Here is a 9,021-nt window from a genome sequence, read left to right as displayed (position 1 = left end):
TGCGTGCCGGTGTGGGGGGGGGGGGGGGGGGGGCGAGTCCCACGCAGTCATAAGGCGAGCGGAACAGGCAGTTCAGGCAGCTTGGTGCTCGCGTCATCAGCCATCCCCCCCCCCCCCACGCGAGTGGTTCGTGCTTTGAGTGGAAAGTGGCTTCTGGCCACTTTCGGAGGGTCCATCGTTGTGCGGTCCCGGTCCTGTATCATCCGGGGCGGGTTATCACTCCTAACGGCCAAGTACCACTTGTGAGCACAGTCTCGGACACCACACACGCACACACAAGTTCACTCACGCGCACTGCCAACGAAGAAAACAAAACAGGTTACAGACATGGATTTTCAACACTTCCGCGAGCGGGAAGGACGCACGCACACAAAAGTTCACCCACGCGCACTGCCAACGAAGAAGACAAAACAGGGTATAGACATAGAGTTTCAAAGTGTATACGCGGGCGGGATGGAAATGCGCGCGCTCGCCTCTCTGCGAAAGGTCTTAGAAAAGATGTATACGCTAGCGGAAGCCGAGACGACCGTTTGGGGCATTGTTTAATTCCCGGACAAAATCCAGACACACGGAAGCGCTGTCTCTATGGGGTACGGCGCCTCAGGGGGTACCGATGCGACGGCCGAAAGTAATCGGGCCCACCGTCCGTGCTCTGAGACCCGATGCCCCTGCGCTCCGGCATCGACTCCTGCGGCCTGCAATGGTAGGCTTTCAAATCGGCTATATGAACGCGGCCGCCGGTGCGTCCCATTTGAGGTTCCACCAGCTGGTACACAAGGGGAGAAAACCGTTTCTCCACTCTGTAAGGCCCCAACCATTTAGGAGCCAGCGCAGCGGAGAACCCTTTGCTGGCATCACTGAGGGCATGGTTGCGTTTCAGCACGAAGTCACCCGTCTGAAAGCAGATGTTTCGGTGGCTTTTGTCATACTGAGCTTTCTGCTGGGCTCTAGCCGCTCCCAGGCTTTTCCGCGCCCTGCTGAGGGCCTGTGCAAGCCTGGTACGTAGTTGCGCCGCATAGGAAGAGCGCTCCCGCGACGCGTTATCAACCCGCTGACCACTGCGACACACGCGAACCCTCTTCCGTGAGGCGCGGCAGTACTTTGTCTCTACCCGGCTGCCCAGTGTGCTCTCCGGGGTGCCGCTCTGTGCTTGCCCTCTCATTGGGCACCATGAACGTGACGTCGGCACGGGGTTGCGTCCTGAAGGCAGGGGTTGCGGAGCGCGGGGGAGTTGGCATGCGGAGGCGACGAGCGGGGGTCACGGGTCACGCGTAACGGGGGCCAGCCGCAACGACAAGGTACGTGAGCGACCATTTCCGCTATTCCAAAGGCCTGTGCCGACGGACATTCGCGGGCCTTGTCGGGCTGGTTCCTTCCCTCATATCTGCTGTGTGGCCTCCGCTGCTGGACGACCCGGCGACAGGGTTTTTCCCGCCGCACCAGTCCGCATTCTCCAACCGTTGTCGGGGCGCGCTGCCGCGGTGGTCCGTTACGAGGAGGTGGACGCCTGGGAAGAGTTAATTAGGGGTGTATTACCCCACAGTGTTTTTGTACCGTAGCCCTCGGCGATTAAATGTCTGTATCGTGAGTGTCGCTGATTCCCTCGGTGTGGGAGTGTCCTAGCGCGGCGAGAGCAGACCGGACCCCTTTCAGCTCGGTGCTCGAACCCTGCGGTGGGTCACCCTCTCCGCACGGCGTCGGGATGCGCAGAGACCCACTTTTGGGCTGCATGCGAACGCCGGACGCGGAGGGAGCTAATTAGGCGCCCACATTTCTGACGCCCAACGTGGGGCCCGAACCCACGACCCTGAGATTAAGAGTCTCATGCTCTACCGACTGAGCTAGCCGGGCCGTCCAGCAGCGGAGGCCACACGGCAGATACGAGGGAAGGAACCAGCCCGACAAGGCCCGCGAATGTCCGTCGGCACAGGCCTTTGGAATAGCGGAAATGGTCGCTCACGTACCCTGTCGTTGCGGCTGGCCCCCGTTACGCGTGACCCGTGACCCCCGCTCGTCGCCTCCGCATGCCAACTCCCCCGCGCCCCGCAACCCCTGCCTTCAGGACGCAACCCCGTGCCTACGTCACGTTCATGGTGCCCAATGAGAGGGCAAGCACAGAGCGGCACCCCGGAGAGCACACTGGGCAGCCGGGTAGAGACAAAGTACTGCCGCGCCTCACGGAACAGGGTTCGCGTGTGTCGCAGGGACAGCACAGGCTGCGCCTGCAGACGCCGCGTAATCCCACAGTATGTATGTATGTATGTATGTATGTATGTATGTATGTATGTATGTATGTATGTATGTATGTATGTATGTATGTATGTATGTATGTATGTATGTATGTATGTATGTATGTATGTATGTATGTATGTATGTATGTATGTATGTATGTATGTATGTATGTATGTATGTATGTATGTATGTATGTATGTATGTATGTATGTATGTATGTATGTATGTATGTATGTATGTATGTATGTATGTATGTATGTATGTATGTATGTATGTATGTATGTATGTATGTATGTATGTATGTATGTATGTATGTATGTATGTATGTATGTATGTATGTATGTATAACCTTATTAGGGAGCCAGGAAACGACGGGTTAAAGCGTCGTGACGCTGGCCAAGCGTCTACCGCGGGTTGAGCCCTACTCTGCACTACCTCATTTGGCCCGTTTGTGGTGGGTTGTGAGGCTTGTGCTTTTCGAGCGCACCCCGGGCCTGCTGGACGGCCCACAGTTGAATGTCCTTGTCTGTATTCTGCACAGCATTTTGAAGTTCCGGCGGGTATGTTCTGGATGTAGCTTCGGTCGGGAATATCGCACAGTCCCACATGATGTGCCTTTGGTCCGCCGGACCCACTTGACATACACTGCACATGTCACTCGTGTAGGTGTCTGGGTGGAGGACGTTTAGCACAGCCGGGGCTAGGAGTGACCCGGTTTGCATTTGCCTTAGGATGACCGCCTCCTCCCGACTAAGTACCCGGTGAGGCGGCGGCATTGTCTGTCAAGCAAGACGGTAAAATTTAGTCACTTCCTTGTAACTGGTCATTCGGTCTTTTGTTTCGAACCACCATTCGGAACGGTCCCTCTCGGGGCCGCGGAAGGTAAGCGCTCGCGCCGCCGAATGGGCCGTCTCGTTGTGGTTCGATGAGGATGCACAATCTCCCGCGTACGCCGGGAACCACTTGATGCGGATAGTGTTGCCGCGGTCTTGAGGCTGGAGCTTGCTGACGATGGGGGCCGCTGGCGCGCATACTCTCCCCATGGCAAAGTTGTGCACAGCGTTCCTTGAGTCGCTGAGCAAGGTGCGACACTCGGCCTCCGAGATCGCCAGAGCGATGGCAACCTCCTCGGCGTTTGTGGCGTCCGTGGACCGCACGCTCGCTGCCGTTGTCTTAATGCCGGTAGCCGCCGCAACGGCCACTGCCACGAATCCTTCTCGCTTCTATTCCGCAGCGTCCGCGAACCGGGCGTGCGGGTCCTGGGCGTGTTGCTCGACGAGGGCTTTGGCCCGCGCCTGCCGCCGTTCTTGGTTGTACTCGGGTTGATGGTTTTCGGGATGGAGTCCACGTGGATGTGGGCCCACGCCTCATCGCAGATCTCGCACGATTGCCGACTGGGAGCTCGGGGATTGCAACCCAGGGACGTCAGTATACTGCGGCCTGTCTTGGTGGTAGAGAGGCGCTCCATTTGCGCAGTGAGCTGCGCCTCGGCTATTTCTTCTAAGGTGTTATGGACTCCGAGCTGCAGGAGCCGAGCCGTATTCGTGGTCCCCATTAATCCCAGCGCCGTCTTATAAACCCGTCTGATCAGCGTGTTTATCTTTGTCCGGTCAGTGGCCTGCCAGTTGAGGTAGGCCGCAACGTAGACGATGTGACTGATCACGAACGACTGGACGAGGCGCAGACGACTGTCTTCACACATGCCTGCCCGGCGTGTCGAGACTCGGTGTATGAGCCGGATAGCGTCCATTGCCTTGGTGGTAATTTTGTTGATGGTCTCGTCGTTGCGGCCGTTCTTGTTTAGTAGCAGGCCCAGGACCCTGATCTTGGGAACTTCGGGAATGCGCTGCCCCGATGCAGCCACGACACGATCTTTATGTGATCGCACTCCCGAGGGGGAGCGCGTTTCCGTCCCCGTTGTAATGGTGTGAGGACGAACAGCTCGGATTTGGCGGGCGAGCGCAGTAGGCCTGTTCCATTAAGGTGTTGCTCGATAGCAGTAACAGCCTCTTGGAGCTGCTGCTCAATGCTGGCGTCGGTGCCGCCTGCCGCCCACAGGGTAATGTCATCGACGTAGATCGTATGCCGGACGCCGGTCCCTTCTACTGCCCTCGCTATCCCGATCATGACAAGGTAGAAGAGCAACGGCGAGATGACTGAACCTTGCGGGGTACCCGTGCTGCCGAGCTTGTGTTCGGGGAACTTAAGGTCTCCGGCGTGCAGTTCCACCGGGCGATTGGTCAAAACGTCTTGGATGTAATTGTAGTTCGCTACCCCCATATTGAGTCTCAATACTTGTGCTAATATGGCTGTGTTTGACTTTGTCGAAGGCGCTTTGTAAATCAAGTGCCAGAATTACTTTGCTGTCTTGTTGTCGATTATTTCTTGTTTGAATTGTAGCATGGCGTCTTGTGCGCTGAGTCTGCGCCTGAAGCCGATCATCGTACCCGGATATAAGTCTTCCTTTTCCAGGTACTCCTGCCACCGGTTGGCAAGCACGTTCTCGAGCACCTTGCCCATGCAGGACGTGAGCGAGATGGGATGCAAGTTGCCGATGTCCGATGGCTTGCCCGGTTTCGGGATTAGGATTGTTCTTGCCGTTTTCCACTGTCGGGGGAGCTTGCCCGAACGCCAGCAATCGTTGTAGTAGCGGGTTACGGCTTCGATCGATGCATAGTCGAGGTTGCGTAGCATCTTGGTGGTAATAGGATCAGGGCCGGTTGCTGAGCGGGTGTCGAGCTCGTTCAGCGCTACCCGTACCTCTGACATGGTAATGTCTCAGTCGAGCCACGCGTTGGGCAGCCCCCCGTATGGCGGGTGGGTTTCCGTTGACGTGTGGGGCAAATACTTGGCTTCCAGGGTCTTTATAACGAAGTCTTTTCCTTGATGTTGTGTGGCGGTGTGTATGAAGCGGGCCAGGCGATCGCGCTGGTGTGACTTGGTCTTAGTTTCGTTTAGGAGGTGCCGAAATAGATTCCATGTGCAACCACGATGTAGTTGCCCGTCAGCTCGGTTGCAGACTTCGTTCCACTGCTGACGGCACAGGACCTTGCAGTGATGTTGAATGGCCCTGTTTAAGTCGGCCACCTTCTTTCTCAATTTGCAATTCAGCCGTTCCCGCTTCCAGCGCGCCTGCATCGAACGTTTCGCCTCGACGAGATGGGCCAGACGACTGTCCATAGCTATGATGTCTCGTTCGTTTCAATGGTCTTGGTGGCCGAGTGCACTGCATCGCGGAGCTCTGCCGACCAGGTGTCAATATCTGCGATGTCTTGCGGTGTGGTTGGTCGTCACTTACGGAAACCGTCCCACTGCGTCCATTTGTGTGTAATGGTGTTGCCTCGGAATTAATTGGGAATCGTAATTTCGAGGATGTAGTGGTCACTGCCTAGGTCAACGCCACTGTTGCGCCATGTTACTTTGCCGGTGTGGTCGTTCTTAATGGTCTGGTGTGCTGTCTCGTGCTACGGAATTGCCGATTCGGGTAGCATGATTGGGATCCGTGATCAGGGTACAGTCGTGGTCCAAGGTATCCTGTAGTAGGTCCCGTCCCTTTGCCTTGTCTTTCACGTAACCCCACGCTCGATGGGAGGCGTTGAAGTCTCCTCCAATCATCAAAGTGTTGCCTTTGGCTTGGGTGGTGGCTGTGTGTAGCAGGGTCTTGAATTTCTGTGTTTGGTGTTTGGGGTTACTGTAGATGTTAGCTATAAACTGGCTGTGTTTCAGTTGTTTGCTTGGTATAATTTCGGTGAAGATGTATTCCACCCTGCTTCGGCCGTGTCTGAGCTCATGTTCAATGAACGCGAGCCCTTTGCGGACGAATGTGCAGACGCCTCGTCCCTCCGCTGGGCTAACGTGAGCGCAATACCCAGCGAGGGTTGGGTTCGCCGTCACCGTTTCTTGCAGCAGAATGATGTCAGGTTTCTTGGTTACCGTGGTGATGTGTTGTTGCAGCACTGCTCTCTTGTTGTTGTAACTGTGGCTGTTCCACTGCCAGACCGTAGGGCCCGGTAGCGATCCTATTGTGGCTTGGGGCTGGGACATGGTTGTGATGGAGTTGAGGCTTGCGTCTGTTTTTGGAGATATGGGTGGTTTACGAATTGCGCAGCAAAGATGGGGCTGCATACTATGGGCTTGAGGGTTTGTTCAATGAAGTCGAAGCGCTCCTGTATGGTTCCGTAGGAAGTGGTGATTTGTTCCTCCAGCCGCGCCAGGCGTTGGTCAGTGACGGCAGCTGTGTCGGCGTAGGTGTTGGTGTGCGCTTCAATTTTGGTTTCGAGCTGAGTTTCCAATTGGGTTAGGTCCTTATGATGTCGTGATGAGGTGCGCGCTCGTTTCTTGGGAGTTGGGTCAGTGGTTTTCTCCCCTTCGGGCTCGTCTTGTGATATGACCATTGATTGTGTACCTTGATGTGATAGCGTGTCGGTGTTCTCGGGGATAACGGCGGGTGTAAGTGTCTCGGGTGACTGAGCTGGGCCAATGGTTGGTTGAGATCACCGTGCTTGTAGTTCTTTCTTGATGTCGGCTAGCTCTTGGGTAAGCCGGCGCGTGGTTTCCAACAGAGTCGCGTTGGCGACACGGAGTTGTTCGAGTTTGCTTTGTCAGATGGAAGGAAGGATGCACTAGGTGCGATCCTCCTGTGAGGGTACAGACCTCAACCTGCGACCATCATCATCTTACGGCTACCCCAGGCAAGGCCTCCCGCACCATAACGTTTGGGGGGTTTTTTGTTTCGGGGAGCGGGCTTTTCCCAGCCAAGGGGCTCATGCAATCCGGCCTGTTCCCACCAGGGCGGGGTCGAAGTGCATATGCACCACGTCCGCACCACCCCGGTGGGTCGAAGCCTGACGCGAGCAAATCTTCTAATATCTCACTTCGAGTTTTCCGTTTTCTTCTTTGAAGATCACCATGGGATGTCCAAATTCTTCAAAAAACTTCTTTCTCCCTAAGTGGCGTCTTTCTCTCTCTAGGTGGAACCTCCTGTGAGGGTATAGACCTCAACCTGCGACCATCATCATCTTACGGCTACCCCAGGCAAGGCCTCCCGCACCATAAGGTTTGGGGGGTTTTTTGTTTCGGGGAGCGGGCTTTTCCCAGCCAAGGGGCTCATGCAATCCGGCCTGTTCCCACCAGGGCGGGGTCGAAGTGCATATGCACTACGTCCGCACCACCCCGGTGGGTCGAAGCCTGACGCGAGCAAGTCTTCTAATATCTCACTTCGAGTTTTCCGTTTTCTTCTTTGAAGATCACCATGGGGTGTCCCCATTCTTCAAAAAACTTCTTTCTCCCTAAGTGGCGTCTTTCTCTCTCTAGGTGGAACCATAGTTCTTTTCTGATTTTGGCCTTCACTTCATGGAGGCTTGGAGTCTTGTTCGAGTAGGCCGCTTTGCAGGGGCCAACCACACCTGATAGTTGACCTCTGCCAAGGTCAAGACAAACTGCTTGCGCCCTTCCTTTGGAAGCGCGTTGAAGTAGCGCACGGTGGGGTATGGGATCCCGGGGAGGCCGAACATATCTCTCAGACGCTCTAGGAGTGCTGCGGGAATTGGGCAGTCAAGAAAGATGTGCTCCGCTGTCTCTCGGGCCAAGCAGAAGGGACACAGGTCAATCATTCCTGACGTCGCAGGGACGAAGGCACGCCTTCTGATTGGTAAGATGCCTCTTGCGAACCTCCACATCAGTGAGGCTCGGCGTGCATCGAGGAAGTGGGCGGTTATGTACTGCCAACTGAGTCTTTCTGCACATAGTATGTAGCTTGATAGGCGGGCAGGGAGCGGAGGGGTGATCATATTGATAATATCTTTCAGGTTCATGGTTCGTGGGTCAACGTCAGACGAGGTTTCTTTCAGGTACTCTAAGTCTGTGGCTGCGGTTCGGTAAAATGATAGGTGACCCTGCATGCGGGGTGTTGTGGTGTAGGGCCTTCTCAGTGACCCGTGTCGACAGATAGTACGAAGCCATCGTTTTTGTTAGCGGCATGTCGCATTCGACGGCTCTGAATGTCCATTTGATGTGCAGAGCCCTTGCGGGAATATCCAGATCGGGCAGCCCCAGGCCACCTTTGAATCTGGGCAGGCAGACAATGGCTCGCTTTACCTTATCGGGGGCTCCCTGCCACAAAAAGCGGTATATATGTTTCTGCAGCTGTTTATTCTTGTCTGGGGGGATGTCAAGAATGCTGGCCACAAAGCTGAGGGTAGAAATCAGCATTGTCTTGATGATGGTGGCCTGCGCAGTCAGGGGACATTTTAGAGCACCAAGATTGTGGGTTTTGATGCTTAGTTGCTCTTCAGCCCTATTCCAATCTCTAGGCGCTGGCCCAGCCGAATCGAAGAAATATCGGAGGATTCGTGCCTCGCGAGTAACAGAGATCGATTGGATAGTGGTAGGGGAGGGGGTCGTGTTCAAGGCCATAACAGTGGACTTCTTGTGATAGAGGCGAGCCCCACTCGCTTGGCAGTACTCCGCAATTAATTCAAGTAGTCTCTCAACTGATGTTGTGTCTGGCACCACCACAGAAACGTCATCCGCGCAGGCGAACACTGGAGTGCAGGAAGGGCTCGCTGGCAATGGTGTTTTGCAGATTCCGCCACCTCTAGAAATCTTTTGCAGGAGGGGTTCAATCGCTATGACATAGAGCAACGGGGAGAGGGGGCAACCTTGTCGGACACCCCTTTCGACGGGGAATGGCATTCAGATGCGCGGCTGTACAATGACTGCTGCTTGTGGTGCGGCATAAAGCGCCTTGCACATATTTATGTACTGTACGGGAAAGTGCGCGAGCTCAAG

At 55.3% G+C, this 9,021-nt stretch overlaps 1 non-coding gene across 1 annotated transcript; it reads right to left on the bottom strand.

Annotated features, from left to right (window-relative positions):
* Positions 1-1,778: 1,778 nt before the first annotated feature.
* Positions 1,779-1,851, bottom strand: TRNAK-CUU (transfer RNA lysine (anticodon CUU)). Its single transcript has one exon. It is a non-coding gene; the product is annotated as a tRNA-Lys (tRNA).
* Between the last annotated feature and the right edge of the window lie 7,170 nt (positions 1,852-9,021).

The sequence above is a fragment of the Amblyomma maculatum genome, chromosome 4 (genome assembly GCF_055883805.1).
Source record: "Amblyomma maculatum isolate TAMU_Amacu chromosome 4, ASM5588380v1, whole genome shotgun sequence".
NCBI lineage: Eukaryota > Metazoa > Arthropoda > Arachnida > Ixodida > Ixodidae > Amblyomma > Amblyomma maculatum.
This window is presented reverse-complemented; position numbering and strand designations above follow the sequence as displayed.